The 15,912-nt window shown below is 47.4% G+C and overlaps 1 long non-coding RNA gene across 1 annotated transcript; it reads right to left on the bottom strand.

Annotated features, from left to right (window-relative positions):
* Nucleotides 1-3,103: 3,103 nt before the first annotated feature.
* Nucleotides 3,104-11,948, bottom strand: LOC135319418 (uncharacterized). Its single transcript, XR_010378005.1, has 3 exons — nucleotides 11,540-11,948; nucleotides 3,965-4,117; nucleotides 3,104-3,207 (listed from the first exon to the last, which is right to left on the bottom strand). It is a non-coding gene; the product is annotated as an uncharacterized LOC135319418 (long non-coding RNA).
* Nucleotides 11,949-15,912: the final 3,964 nt, after the last annotated feature.

Raw genomic sequence — 15,912 nt, forward strand, 5'->3', positions numbered from 1 at the left:
AACAAATAGGAGACCCCATTCAATAACCAGGGTAGGCTCTGGTTAACATGTTAACGGCCACATCCCTAACCAAAGGGATAACAGGCAAAAGGCACAGAAGTAAAACTTGGCAACCACACATATTTAAGAAGGACCTCTTGATAAAATTATTAAGGGCACACAATCTTCACGGGAACATACTCTCTTCTTTTTCTGTTCCATTTTCTTTTACTTTTTAAATGTTACTTCTTAAATAATTTTTACATTTCTATTTTTAATCCCTTTTAAAATTTTCTTTTAAAATACTTATATTATTATCTTTCAATTTGTCCAATTTCATTTTTATCTTTGTTTTGTTCTTCTGTTATGATTATACTCTGTTCTCAAATATTTTCTTCCTTTAATATTTTAAAAATTCATCCCAACTCAATTGTTATCTTGTTTCAATATGTTCTTCTGTTATTGATTATACTGCTTTTAAAACTAATTTCTTTGTGCTTAGTTTTATTTCTGCATCCACTTTATATAAATAAATAAACTCCTAAAGGACCACAGTAGATAATTGATACTCCATAAGCCATAGTGCCAGAGAGATATAAGCAAGATGAAGAAGCAGAGCCACCTCTCTCAATTAAAACAACAAGATAAATCCCCTGAAAGAACAATCAATGAAATAGACATTGATAGTCTACTAGATGATTTCAAGAAAGGAGTGATCAAAGTACTGAAGAAACTAAAAGAGATTGTCTATAGAGACAGAGAATATGTCAAAAAACGAAATTGAAACTCTAAAGAGGAGCCAGTGAAAATTGGAAAACTTATTTGCTGAGATGAGAGTTGAGCTAAAGTCTGTAAAATGTAGGCTAGATAATTGAGAGGAATGAATATGTGACTTAGAAGACAGGACAACAGAACAGCTGAGAGAAAACAAATAAAAACCAATGAAAGCAATATAAGGGACCTATGGAATAACATAAAGCATGCCAACCTACTCATAATGGGGGTCCCAGAAGGAGAAGAAAGAACAAAGAGGATTGAAAAGGTATTTGAAGAAATCATGACTGAAAACTTCCCAAACCTAAAGAAGGAATCAGATATCCAAGTACAGGAAGCACAGAGCGTCCCAAACAAGGAGGACCCAAACAGACCCACACCAAGACATATTACAATTAGGATGACCAGGGTTGAGAATAGGAAATGATTCTAAAGGCAGCAAGAGAAAAACAAAGAATGAGATACAAGGGAACCCCCATAAGATTTTCAGCTGATTTCTCTACACAAACAGTACAGGCCAGAAGGGAGGGGCAAGGAATATTCAAAGTCCTGAATGAAAATATGATGCAGCTTACGATACTTTATCCAGCAAGGCTATCCTTTAGAATAGAAGGAGAGATAAAGAACTTCACAGACAAGCAAAAACTAAAAGAATTTAGCAACACTAAACCTATGCTAAAGGAAATATTGAAAGACCTACTCTAAACAGAAAAGAAACAGGATGCTACAAAAAGGAGAAAACCATGATTGGAAAGGTGATTGCTACAATGAATTACAACAGAATAAACATGAAATCATAAAAGAGGACATCTAAATCATTAAGGGTGGGGGAGGTGAGCAAGAAAATGTACAGGTTTCTCTCTCTCTCTCTCTCTGTCTCTCTCTCTCTCTTTTGTTCTTGGTAGGATGAGTTTGAGCTTATATTACTATCTATTTAAAACAAACAGATATAGTAATGGGTTAATATATGAACAAAGTAGGGTAACCACAAGCCAAAAAGTTACAATAGAGTCACAAAACTAAAAAGACACCAAGATAATAAAAAGGAAAATTATCAAACCACAAAAAGAAAAAGAAAGGAACAAAGAGGAAATACAAAATCAACTGCAAAACAAAGTTCAAAATATAATAAACACATATCTATCAATAATTATTATAAATGTCAATGGACTAAATGCTTTAATCAAAGGACATAGAGTGCAGAGTGGATAATAAAGCAAGTATCTACAATACACTGTATACAAGAGACCCACGTTAGGGAGAAGGACACACATAGATTGAAAGTGAGAGGATTGAAAAAGATATTCCACAAAAATGGAAATGACAAGAAAGCAGGAATATCAACAGTGATTTCAAATAAAATAGACTTTAAAACAAAGATTATAAAGAAAGATTAAGAAGGACATTTTATAATGATTAAAGGAGTCATAGATGAAGATATTACACTCATTAACATATATGAACCCAATATAGGAGCACCTAAATACATAACAGATAAAAAGGGAAAATTTGATCAGAATACAGTCATGGTAGAAGACTTTAACTATCCATTAACATCACTGGACAGATCTTCCATACATAAAATTAATAAGACAACATAGAAATTAAATGATAAAATAGAACAATTTGTCTTGGTTAATATTTTCAGAACATTATATTTCCCTAAAATAGAATATACATTCTTCCCAAGTGCACGAACCACATTTTCTAGGATAGATCATATACTTTGGCACAAAAGAAGCATTAACAATTTGAAGAAGATAGAAAATATTTGAAGCAACTTTTTCTGAACACAATACCATAAAACTAGAAATTAACTACAGAAAAATAAAGGAGAAATAAATGACAGCATGGAGATTAAACAACATACTACTTTAAAAAAAATGGGTGGATGATGAAATCAAAGAAGAAATAAAAAAAACACAGTGAGACAAATGATGATGAAAACACAACCACACAGAACCTATGGGATCCAGAAAAGGCAGTGCTTAGAGGGAAGTTTATAGCGAGAGAATCAGGTCTACCTCAAAAAAGAGGAACAACTGCAATATACATTCAAACTTACCACCTAAAAGAATTAGAAAAAGAAGAGCAAAAATTAACAAAAGTAAGCAGAAGGAAGGAAATAATAAAGATCAGGGAGGAAATAAATAAAATAGAGATATTAGAAACATTTGACAAAATCAAGCCAAGAGATGGTTTCTTGAAAGAGTAAACACAATTGACAAAATTATGCTCTATGCTGGAAATTGACACAACAATGCAAACTGACTATAACTCAATAAAATAAAAATTTAAAAATAAATATATTAACAAAAGAAAAAAGAAAAGGTAGTTTCTACTCACCAGACTGGAGGAGGGGACTGCACCCCATGCGGGGTCACACCCCATGGGAAAGCCTGGGGTCAGGATCGGAGGAGCAGGGTGCTGTGGACAGGATCTGTCACAGGGTTTCTGCAGGAGGGGAGGGTGAGGCATGTGAGCAGGCTGAGGACTGGCCATTTGAGTAAGTTCATGGGCTCTGGGGTGGAGGGGCTCCTCCAAGTGTCTGGACTTGACTCTGGGTGAGTTGGGCAGGTGGACAGTGGCTCAGTGTGAGTCCAAGTCCAGTGGAGGGGGTAGTGCGTTAGATCTAGAAGGACTCCTTCTGGGGTGGGAAGGCCCATAATGGAGGCAGGAGGCCAAGTCCAGGTGACTGAGAACAGGGTGTGTCCTGCATAGGCCTGCAGGGCAGACAAAAGCATCCAGTCTACAGAAGGTGGAAACATGGTCCATACAAGGGCTCAGCTCAGATGTCACCCCCTCAGAGGAGCCTTCCCTGCCTGCACAGTCTACAGGGACAGCCTCCTCCACGCACATCTCCCCAGCAGACACCTGCTCCATCTCCTGCATAGCATTCAGGAACCGGGCCCCTGCTCCACGCCCAGCCATGGTTCCGCTGCCCTGAGGAAAAGCCCTCACAGGAGCCATCAAGCCCTGCACGACCTGGGCCCCACCTCTCTGTCTCTTCTGCCACCACTGTCTCCACCTGGCCCTCTTCTCCTCCACTCCTGCACTCCTGACTTCCCCCAGCCCTGTGTGCTCTCCAGAGCACGTGCCCCTCCTAACATGCTGTGTGTGCTCACTGTGTCTCATCCACTGCATGCCTCCCACCCAGGTCAGTATCCAGTGCACAGTAGGGCTCAGTAAGTAGAGAATGAATGACTCTTACCATCACTGCTGGGAAGACCTTTGTCTGTGGCCTACAGTGATCACACACCCGTCACACATTCGCTGAGGTCCTACTGTGTGTTGGGCGGGTTCCAAATACCGGGCACAGCAGGGAGTGAAGCAGGCAGGTCTCCATTCTCATGCAGCAGACAGCCTGGTGGGGGACACAGAGAAAATTAAGTAAAATATACACAATGTCCGGAGGTGATATGTTCCATGGAGAAAAATAAGGTCAGGGAGGACATTTGAGCAGATTCCTGGAGGTGTTCAAGAAGCAGGCGGAGAGAGATCCTGGCTGAAAGAGCAGCCAGCGCAAAGGCCCTGAGGCCACAGTGGGATGCGCGTGGAGGGTCTTAGTTATCCGTGTGAGTTCTTAGTCCTGCCTTGAGTACGTATGTTGCTTTTATTTGTAAACCTTGATTTCACCTTTATAGCAAATTAAACTGCATCATCAATCTGCATAATTTAGCCAATTCTGTTTCAGGTGTTGTGGGCACAATGGCGGGCTAGTTACTTGGGTTGGTAAAGAATTACCAGCGTCTGAGAAGGGTCTACGAAAGTTTAATAGGGACACTGCTATAGACAACATCAGGCCACACAGGCAAGAGGTGCCTACACGAGCGCCAAGGTTGAGTGTGTGTGGTCTGTTATTGGGGGGGTGCTGTTCACAAAAGGAGGAGGGGGCTGCATAATCAATTCATGCACAGGTACCTGGTTGGTTGTGAGATCTGTCAGGGGCTTCTCTGAACAACAGGCTTTACCACTTTAATAAGGGCAGGATGTGAGGCCTCTCTTCCTGGGGCAATGAGTTTTCATAGGGTAAACACACAGCAAGAGAAGATGTTTTATAGCTTGTGGAAATGCAGGTGTGCAAAGGGTCCTGCAGTGGAGAGTGGGAGGTAAGTTGCCACTGGGCTCTAGGCACACAGAGAGCCCAGGGGTGAGGGTGTATAACTGTAAAGAGTGCCACCTGGCTTCACACCAGGAACTTTATGTGAAAACAGGAGAATCTAGGTTGTCAGCACGTGTCTACTCAGTGACCTCCCTAAGCCTAGCTCTGTCAGGCACCAGGTGGCTGTGAAATGAACATGAAGGTCCCCACCCTGAGGACCCCAATGAATGAACATCTTGACATCCTCAAGCCCCTTCCCCTGCACCACCGCCCCACCTCATCTGGGTCTCAGGCTCTGACCCTGACATCAGTGGCACCTTTGTTCCCTATATCCAGCTCCTCTGGACGTCTCTGTGATGAGCTGTTCCATGTCAGCGAGCCCCAAACTGAGCTCTGCCTTTACCCCATGAATGCTTCCTCCCTGTGAAGCCCCTTGTGAAGGAGCCACCACTAGCAGGATCCTTCAGCCCTGAGTCTCTGCCTTCCCCACCCCTCCGATTTCCCCCAGCCCATGATCACCTCTGGAGGTCCCTATTATCCTCTCCCTCCCACTTCAGTCTTGGGCTGCACACCAAATCCCTCTTAACAATCTCCCACAAGTCCAGGTCCACTTGGGGACACTGAGGTGACACAGGCGGGTGTTGCTGGGAATGAAGAGCAGGATCCTGGAGCAGAGGAGAGGCAAGGGCTCCCAATCCACCAGAACACAGGCTAAAGTGGGGGCAAGACACCCATAAAGGGTGAGGCAGGCATCACACTGCAGCCCCGCCCTCTGCTCCCCCAGGGTGCCCTGTTTCCTGCTTTGGCCTGGGGGACTTCCCCCCCCACACTCTCTGTTAGAGGGGTGCCCATTCATTCATTCACACCCTCATTCACCATGTACATGGGTCCTGCTCAGTGCCAGGCCTCAGCTAGATGACAGCTCATCCTTGGGGACACAGCTCAGATCTCACCTCCTCCATGAAGCACTTCTGGATTCCCACCCCTCCTGAAGTTCCTCTGGCCTCAGTTGGGACCACTAGGGCTGAGACCACACTCTGATTACCTCCCAAGTCTATGATCTCTGTGAAAGCCCTGGGCCCAATGTGGAAAGAGACTCAGAAAAATGGGGCCATAAGGGGCTTAGAAAAATGTTACTAGTTCTCTATTACAGAGAAGGGCACTGAGCAGAGAGAGGGCAGTGTCCAACCAAAGCTACAGAGGAGGGTCTCAGTGAGCCCTCCCATGGCCCTGTTACTAGTTCTCTGTTACAGATGAGGACACTGAGCCACAGAGAGGGAGCAGAGCCCTGCTATAGCCTTGGCCCCACGGCCTGTGTCCTTTATTACTAGCTCAATGCTGCCAGCAGGGGTGTGGGCCTGGAATGGAGGTTGAAAGCAGCCTGACCCCCAGGACCCCTTCATACACAAAGTCAGTCTCAGGAAACACCCCTCAAGACCTACTCTACACCCCTGGGATTGGGACCTGATTGCTGTTCCTGGAAGCTGGCTGGGCTTCCCTGTGAATTGGCCCAGGAGATGCTTGGGACAGACACAGGGCCCCTGAGGCTCCCTGTCCCCAGATGAGCAGCTCTGGTCCCCTTGACTGTCCCTGGCAGAGGCCTGATGACACGAGGTGTTGGTCGGGTAGCCAGCTGTGGAGATGAGGAAATGGGAGCAACATGCAGGTACATGCAGAGGTTCAGGTACTCACTCAACAATCATTGATTCAGGCCTTGCAGTGTGGCTGGCCTGGGCCCAGGCCTGGGTGTCCAGTAGTGAATACAGTCAACCCCTTGAGCCTTCTGGGAAAGCAGTGCTTGGAGAAACGGGCCCTCAGTGCCCCATCCTGCTCCCCATGAACAATCACACTGAGATGAGGCTGCAGCCATGGGTCCCAGTGGAGGGTGAAGGGAGGAAGGAAACCCAGAGTGGGCACTGACCATGAGCCTGGACACTGGAACCAGATGGCCTGGGCTCTGTAATCTGGGGTGGTCTCCTCCCCTGTTCTCTCTGTGCCTCAGTTACTTCTTCTGCAGAAATGGGTGATAACGCCTGTCCCTGCCCCACAGATTTTCATGAGGAGTCAGTGATCTCTTATGCGTGTAGGACAGTGCCTGGCTATGGGTCAGGATCCTGCTCACCTCACAATAGTCTGTCCCACTTTAAAGATGAGAAAGCCAAGGCTAAGGGGGTTATGAGACCAGCCTGGGCTAGCCCCTTCTCATGCTCTGCTGTCCAGGTCTCCTGCTTTTACATCATCCCTCTGCCCCCATATCCACCCAGCAAAGTAGGTGCTGAGAATCTGAGCAAATCAGAGTATGAATGGAGGCACACCCTCTCCCCAACTTGGGCTCTTGGGGCGGTGGGCAGGATGAGGATATCAGGCTCCTCCAGACTGTCCAGGAGGCTCAGCATGTCCATCACCTCATTTCCACTCAACATGGAGTAGGTGTGTGTCTAAGGGCCAGAGGGCGATGGAGTAACCCAGGGTGGGTGGATGCTAGGTAGGTGTGGGAGGCACAGAGTGGCCCCTGGAAGACAGTGTCCAGGCAGCCAAGGTGTGGGGAATGAGGGTGCCCAGAAGGGGCAGAGGAGAGTCCAGCCTGGACACCACCCCCTGCTGGACCCTGATCTGGGGTGAGAATTGGGACAAGCCAGGGCCCCGCTAGGACTCCTCATCCAGCAAAGAGGTGAGGAAAAGTTAAGGAGACAATGGAGGCTGACCCCACCGTGCCCCCTGTGTGAGGGTGCTGCTTCCAGGATCCTGGAGGTTCCTTAGACCCTTGTGAAGTGGCTGCTGTTTCCAGCCCCATGTGGGCAGAAGAACTGAGGCAGGGAGGACAGAGTGACTCAGGACAGAGCTAGGATTCATCCAAGAGTGTGTGCTGGGCCTCTCGCTGAGAGCAGCCTCTGGGCATCATGGACTCAGGAAGTGTCTTGTCCTCCCTCTTAAGGCTCCTGGCATGTTAGGCAGGAAAGGTCCCAGTGCCCATACCTGGGCCTCTCTGGGTGATGCTGACATGTGGGATCATGATGGTCCTGGGAAAGGAGAGAGAATGTAGGCTGGGCGTCAGGTCTGCATCAGACCCTAATGATGCCCCTAATGTTGTGTGACCTGGAAACTCCCTGACCTCTCTGTGCCTGGCTTTCCAGCTCTGACTCAGAGGACTGCTGTGCTTGGCACACAGTAGGACCTCAATCAGAGGAAAAAGCCAGCCCTTCCCCAGGAACCTCTCCTCTTACATGCCCAAAGCTAAGCCCATGTGCCACACATCACCAGAGCTGATACTTGACAAACAGGGCAAGTGAAATCCAGCAACCCCTCCCTCCTGCCTGAGGCCCTTCCCTCCTCAGTGACAGTGGCTCAGAGCAGGTCTCTGCATCCCAGAAGTCTGAACTGAGCCTTGTGACCTGGAGGAGTCCCTGTTCCACACAACTTTTTTTCCAGGTGCTTCCAACAAGACACAAGAACACCTGGTCAGTCTCTTAGCTGCAAGGTCCTCCCTTTGCAAATTCCCCCATCACATCCGGGCTAGAAGATGTGAGTTCCAGGGCACATGACCATCCAAATGATGACTTCAGGGAAACATCCCTGCCCACACTGCACTCTTCAGAGCCCACCTTCTAAAAGAAGGGGTAGTGACCCACGGTTGTGCACAGTTTTATCAGAACACAGCCCTCACCCACCCACCATTGGAAACATGTGAGAAGCAGAGATTCCCAAGTGCCTGGACCCCTGTCATCCAGAAAGCAGAGGTTAGGGTAACAGACAGAAGGGGAGAAAGTACTTTCATACTATGTATCTGATAAGGGGTTAACACCCAAAACATATAAATAACTCTTACAATTCAACAGCAAAAAAACAAGCAATCTGATTTAAAAAGTGGGCAGAGGAACTGAATAGACATTTTTCCAAAGAAGGCACACAGATGTCTAACAGGTACATGAAAAGGTGCTCAACATCACTCACCATCAGGGAAATGCAAATCAAAACCACAATGAGATATCCCCTCACACCTGTCAGGGTGGGTGTCATCAAAATACAAGAGATAACAAGTGATGGTGGTGGTGTGAAGAAAAGGGAAACTTCTGCAATGTTGGTGGGAATGTAAATTGGTCCCATCACTCTGGAAAAGAGTAAGAAGACTCCCCCAAAATTTAAAATTAGAACTTCCATATGATCCAGAAAGTCCACTGCAGGGAATATATCCAAAGGAAATGAAATCACTATGTCAATGAGACAACTGCACCCTCACGTTCACTGTATCATTATTTAAAATAACCAAGATATGTAAACAACCTAAGTGTCCATCAACAGATGAATGGATACAGAAAACGTGACGCATATATATGTATATATAATGGAATCTTATTCAGACATTAAAAAAATGAAATCCTGCCATTTGTGACAACTTGGATGGACCTTCAGGGTATTATGCTAAGTGAAATAAATAAGACAGAGAAAGACAAATACCTATGATCTCATTTATATGTGGAATCTACAAAATAAACCGAAACCCATAGAAACAGAGATCAGTTTGGTGGTTGCCAGAGGTGAGTCAGGGGGTGATTGAAATTCGGGAAGATAATCAAAATGTACAAACTTCCAGTTAGAAGATAAACAAGTCCTGGGGACATAATGTACTGCAAGGTGACTGTAGTTAACAACACTGCACTGTGCATTTGATAGTTGTTAAGAGAGTACCTCTTAAAATTTCTGATCACAAGGAAAATAGTGTGTGACTATGGGTGATGACAGACATCAAGTAAACTTAATGCAGTGATCATTTCACAATATGCACATGTAACAAGTCATTATGCTGCACACCTAAAGCCAACAAAGTTATGTGACAATTGTATCTCAGGAATACTTATCCCAGGAAGCGGGGGTGCGAGCCTGGACTACCTACTGCAGGAGCTGCCTTTGCCCTCCAACAGCAGAGGGTGGTAGTTGTGACAGGGACTGTAGGTCCCTCAAAGCCTAGAATGTTTACTGTCTGGACCTTCACAGGGAGAGTGTGCAGACCCTGCCCTGGAAGACGGTGGTCATGGCAGCAACAACGGCCTGCCTGTGTGCAGGCTCAGCCCAGACATCTCCTGTGCTCTGCTGTCACCGCATTTACTTCCCTCCACACCCTCAGAGGGAGAGGCTTCAATGTTCCCATTTTACACATGAGAAAACTGAGGCTCATTTGCTTTGAATTATTGACCAAGTGGTGGGGGAAGCTTTGAACCCCAGTGTTCTGATTTCAAAGCCACATCTCAGTCCTGATTTTTAGAAGGTGGAGGTCCAGGCACTGGGGACCCTCCACCTTCCTCACTTGTAGTCTTACTCCAGGGCTGCCATCCCCGAGGCGTCTGGGTGAACACATTTAATCCGCTTACTCTGCACCAGCTGAGCCCTTGGCTGCCAGTCTGTTGTCGCTGCCTGACACCAGCTGAGTTTTACAAGTGAACCATCACCCCCTGCCAGCCCACCTGCCCTGCTATGTGGGGCAGACCCCTCCTAGCCTGGTCATTCTAAACCCTTAGCTCACACATTTGCACAACTGCATCGAAAGGGCCCTACTCCCTGTGTGGAGGTATCGACAAGGGGAAGGGAGGGGAGTTTTGGGTGGCCCCTTACTCTGAAGGTGACACATGACAGGGACATGTTCATGTCCATAATGGCATTCAATTTGAAGCTAAGGACATGGTCACAGCGAGGGATAAAAGCTGAGAGGCAACAAGGCTGCTGAGAAAGGGGCTTGACTATTGAATTGTAAATGTGTAATTTAATTTAAAAATTAGCCCCCTGGGTGATAAGAATTTGCCCCTAAGGCCAGAATTGGCCACCTGACCCCTGGGAACCCCTCAATTCCAGGATGTAATCATCTGAGCATGGAGGGGGCTTAAATTGGGGTGCTGTCCTCTCAGTCATGGTGCACCTGCCCACGTGTGCACCCATGAACTGCAGTTCTCACACATCAAGTCACCTCTCATGCCCTGCCAAGGAGGTCCAGGTCATAAGGAAGGGATGACAGACTGTGAGGTCACACGTGTGCCCCTGCAGGGGTGAATGTTGTATAGGGCAGAGCCCCCCCCCACTCTCACCTCCAGGAGGGGTGCTGGAGGGAGCAGGACTCCTGAGCCCCTAGGCTTAGCAAGCATCCTGGCTGAGGGTGGGGAGGCTGTCCACTCTGAAGTCATAGGTCAGATGGTAGATTGGGGTCCCACCTCCACAGCTCACCAGTGAGACCGTCTAGTCTGTTTTCTCTGTAAACTGGAACCCAGTCACCCTCACCCTCAGAAGTGGGGGCAGCCTGTGTAAATTACAACACAAAGCCCTGGGCTGTTTCAGGTGCCCGGGGGTGTCCAGGCCCCTAGGCCGGGCAGGTGGGAGAGGAGATGTATGGGTTAGCAGGTGTGAGAGCAGGGCTGAGACTTGGCTGAGTGCATGCACTCTAATATCCAGGAACTGCGAGCTACCACTAGCAAATCTGTTCACTGAGGCCATGTGTACTCTCCCTTGTCATTTACAATCCCCTGTTTGAACAGAGGCCTCTGGAGTCTATTAGCCACATTGTTGCCTGTCACCACACTGTTGCAGTTCCAGGGTCTCCATTTAGCCAGCTTGAAGGAATAGTCAAACTTTTTCTTAAAACCAGTGACAGAAAACCAAAGTGGCTTAAAGAAGCAAACAGGGCAGGAGAGAATGACTTACCTAACTGAGACATCCACAGGGAGATAGCTTCAGGCAGGGCTGTACCTGGTGCTCAGTGACATCAGCAGAAGTCATCCTTCCCCACCTCTGGGCTCTGCCACTGTTGTCATCTTCACATGGCTCTGCCTTTATGAGAGCAAGATAGTCACCAACTGCCACAGGCTGACATCACCACCCCTCAACTCCCAACTGAAATAGAACTTCTCTGCTCCCAGGATTCAAGCAACAAGGCCTGACCTCCGTGGAGCCTGATTGGGCTGGTGCCCAGCCCTTAGCTAATCACCGTGGCCAGGGAGGATGGAAAATGTTGATTGGCCAGATCAAGGCCATGTGACCATCCTCTCCAGGAAACCTGTGAGCTGTTCACCTGTTTTCAGGTTGGGAGAGTGTGATGTCTCCCAGAGGATCCTGCTACTACCACAAATTGCAGGTGGCACAATGAGCTGAAATGAGCCTGTCTGCTTGGTGACAAGTGACAGGTCACTTAGTGGTTCCCTGCTCCAGGGAGGGACGCATGTCCAAACAGTATTGGGGCTTCAGAGCCAGAATGTAGTAGAAAAGCCTCCCAGTCTCCCAAAAGGTGGGAAAGTGAGCAGTGACACTGGAAAGGCACTCCTCTCTGTGGCCCTTGGCTTTCTCCTTGTTACAGTGGAGAGTGCAGTGTTGCCCCTGACAGCCCACTTCCCCGCTGGGAGGCCTTTGCAACAGGTGGAGAGTGCTTGGAAAAGCCCACTTATTCTGAGGAACTGTTATTGCTCCTGGTGGCATTATTATTTTCATGTCACTTGAGAGGTGGGCCCTGAGGGGTCCCTGATCTGGGGGCACAGACACCCACAGAAACTTGACCCAGTATTGATGTTCATTCAACAATGACTTACCGAGCACCTACTGTGTGTCAGATTCCCAGGGTAGAGCAGTGGTGTTGACAGCACAAGCCCCTGCCTCACCTCATCTCTGCATCCCAGGTGGGGTCACCAGAATGGGAGTTCAGGAAGCAGAGGACATGGCCGAAGCCTTGTGGGAACCCCTGGGTTTTTCTCTGTGCTGAGGGCACTAGCAGCACACCGATTGTGGGACTCAGTACCCGCAGGACCTAGCATTGATGGGTAAAGGAGAGAGGCATTTCTACAAGCCCATCCTCACTAACCCCAGGCTCCAGAGGGCAGCTCCACTCTGCTCAACCCCAGGGGGCATCTTCCACCATCCTGATCACCCTCTGGTATTACTCCCCGCTCAGATGCACTTTTTCCTGTGGCAGCTACACTCAGAATATGTGTTTGTTTCTCTCCCATGTGGTTAAGTGGACTTCAGATACATGATAGTGATGGAGTGGCTAAGCCTCTGGGCAGATTTCTGGGTGACCCGCGGAAATTGCTGCACATGGTGAGCTCCCTTCTGCCAACCAATGGGCCAGGCCCCACCACTGTTGTCTGTTCTACCTCACTTAATCTGCAGACACTCTGTGCAGGACATCCTGTAATCCCCCATCTCTGCTGACCTTGGGTGGACAAAGCTTGGGTTTGAGAAAGTTGCCCAGGTCACATTGTTGACAAGTGGGGAGCTGGGGATTTGCACCCTGGTCCCAGGAGTCTGGATCATGGAAAGGCCTGGGTGGGGCAGCTTATTGCCAAGGGAAGTCCTGCCCAAGCCTCTCCCATGAGAGCTCACCCAACAGCACATCTAGCAGAGTCAGCATTTTCTGGACCAGATGGACAGAACCTCAAAACTTCTTTGCAAACAGATTGTTTCCATCTTCTTTTGCAAACACAGAAAGGCCACAGGCCAGGGAAGGATAAGGCCAAGAGTGTTTTCATTGGGGAGAGTGAAGGACAAGTGTGAAGACACACAGCACTCCCAGCAGCCCTCTTTGCAGAGCCTGCCACTGGGTGAGCAGCTACCACGACTACCTACCATAATCCTGTGAGGTTCATGCCTGTACAAGCCTGCCTGTGAGAAGAGCAAAGTGAAGCTCAGAGAGGCGTGGGGACACTCCAAAGACAAACAGATAAGGTGGGATCATCACCACCATGCTGCGCTGGGACAGGCAGTCACCTGTCACACTGCTCATGCATGGCCTGCTGGGAGTAGTGAAGGCCTGATAGGAGCACAGGAACACTGTGGTGAAGGTGATGTTTCTACCTGGGACAGCTGGTACCGGGAACTCTAGCTGATTCTTCATTGTGCCTGCTTTGAGTGTCAGCATGTTGCAGCCTCATGTAGGGGAAGGGCTGCCTCCTTTCCACACCGGTGCACAAGGAAGAGCATGTACACACTGGCATCACCATAGACCACCGGCAGGATCAGGATCTGGAGCTCAGAGCAGAAACTGCCAACACCAGGAACTGGTGCAAGAGGAGGACCTGAGTGCCCCCTGAAACATTTCTAGTTTTAAAAACATACTTAATTAGGGGGAAGTGATAAACAGTTGATCCCTTCAAAATATTCGGTTATCCAAGGAACAACAGCACCTCAGCATTGTAAGAGGATTAACTCAGTCATCAATAACCATCACTATAGGTATGAGAAAACAGTGTTAGGAGTTACAAAAGGGTCTCAAGATCATGCAGGTCAGAACTGAGAACCGTCCAAAGCATGTGCTGCATGATAGTCTCTCTAAGCTACCTGAGGCTTGGTCTGCTCCTGACACAGGGCAGATGGTCTGAGAAAACCACACTCCTCAGGGGACCCCAGGGAGTTGACAGAGTTGAGTTTGGGTTCCTGATCATCTTCTAAGTTTGGAATATTGAGATTCTTCTGCACCTGTCCTTCCTCCAGAACAGAATCTGATTCAGGCGGGATTCCAAGGACTGAGGCATGTGCCAGGCAAGAGAGCAGGCATGGCTGGATGAGCGCATCGCCAGTGCCATCAACAAAGAGGCCAGGGCACTGAGATTTCCAGTGATTTAGCATCCTGGCTGGGAGGGGTCATGTGTTCTACAGTGAGTTCTGAGTATCCTGCACCACCCTCGAGGACCTGCAGGGGGCGCGCGAAGCCAGCGTGTCTTAGGTGGCGGTGCGCATGCGCAGTCCGAATCAGCAGCCAGCATCTTCCCTGGGGGCGGAGCTTGTTTTCCTAAGGACTGAGCGGGCGGCGCCATGGAGACTCCGGGACAGCGCTACCTGCGTGTCCGCGGGAGGAGGACGCTCCCCGCCCGCTGTCTGAAGTTACGCCGGTTTCCCACTGCCTGCGCCCGCTTCCTGCCGGGGTGTGTGTGGACCTGACCGAGCTGGGGCCCCGGCCGGCTGGGCAGGAGTGGACGGGTGCGCTGGCGGGCCCGCTTCGACTATTCTCCTCGCCCGCAGGGAGCGGGTGAGTGTCCGCGCCCCTGGTCCTCACCGCCCGGGTCCCCCTTCCCCGTGTGAACAGAGGTGTGTACACCGCGCAGGTCAGGAGCGGGGACGCAGGTGTAATGGGAAAGGGGCTGAGAAAGTACTGAAAGAGTTAAAGAGAAGTGTGTAAAATCACATTATGTTAATTTTTATATTTTAAGTGTGTCAAAGTCAGAGTTTATCATGCTTTTACTTTCTTGTCTTTAAAGGCGTGCAATCATTTATTTTATACTTAAAATATGCTTCTCAGCTTATCTCGTTTTCAAGTCAAAATACTGCCATGGTTGACATTTTCTCATAATATAGTGACAATCTTCAACATGTGTGAATATAAACTCATTGAAAAAATCTTGCAGCATTCCATGGTGAGTAGTCTTGTTAAAAATAATATCCGGGCCGTTACTAAATTATTACAAAAATATAAAATTTTTTGAATCACTTTTAGAAGTTCCACACACACTGGTATTTTTAAAACACCAACCAGTGCATAGTGCTTAAGACCATTTAAGATGAAATATATTCAAACCTAAAACTTTAGAATACTCAAAAGGCAGGATAATGGCTGCTTTTTCATTGCAAATACATTTTTTCTTCATAAGTGCAAAATACGAAAGTATTCAGCTAAATTTTGTATATCTTTATTCAAAAAGTGAAATTAGAATATAATCTCCTTATTTTTATTTTAAGGCTATTTCCCATAAAAATTGGTATTTTTATCTGTAGGATTTTAATTGTCCATTCATTTGTTTTTTCTTTTGGTTTCTTTAACAGAGAGTGCATTCTTGTGTCTTTTTAGAGTTTTTAATTCTGCTAACTTATTCCAAGAGACTTTCTGACACTGATAGTAAATAAGGGGAGAGCCCTTATAGTAACTGTGCATCTTTTCATGTAGTCAGGATTTTTTTTTTTTGGATAACATTTTTTTACAATTTCCACTTGGTTCACAATATTATCCCATTATGACAACTCAATAAAAAATTGTAATCTGTTTACACCAAGACACTTATGTCAGCACAGTGCGCTTGCTGATATGATTTTACATT

This window comes from Camelus dromedarius, chromosome 26, assembly GCF_036321535.1.
Source record: "Camelus dromedarius isolate mCamDro1 chromosome 26, mCamDro1.pat, whole genome shotgun sequence".
Taxonomy (NCBI): domain Eukaryota; kingdom Metazoa; phylum Chordata; class Mammalia; order Artiodactyla; family Camelidae; genus Camelus; species Camelus dromedarius.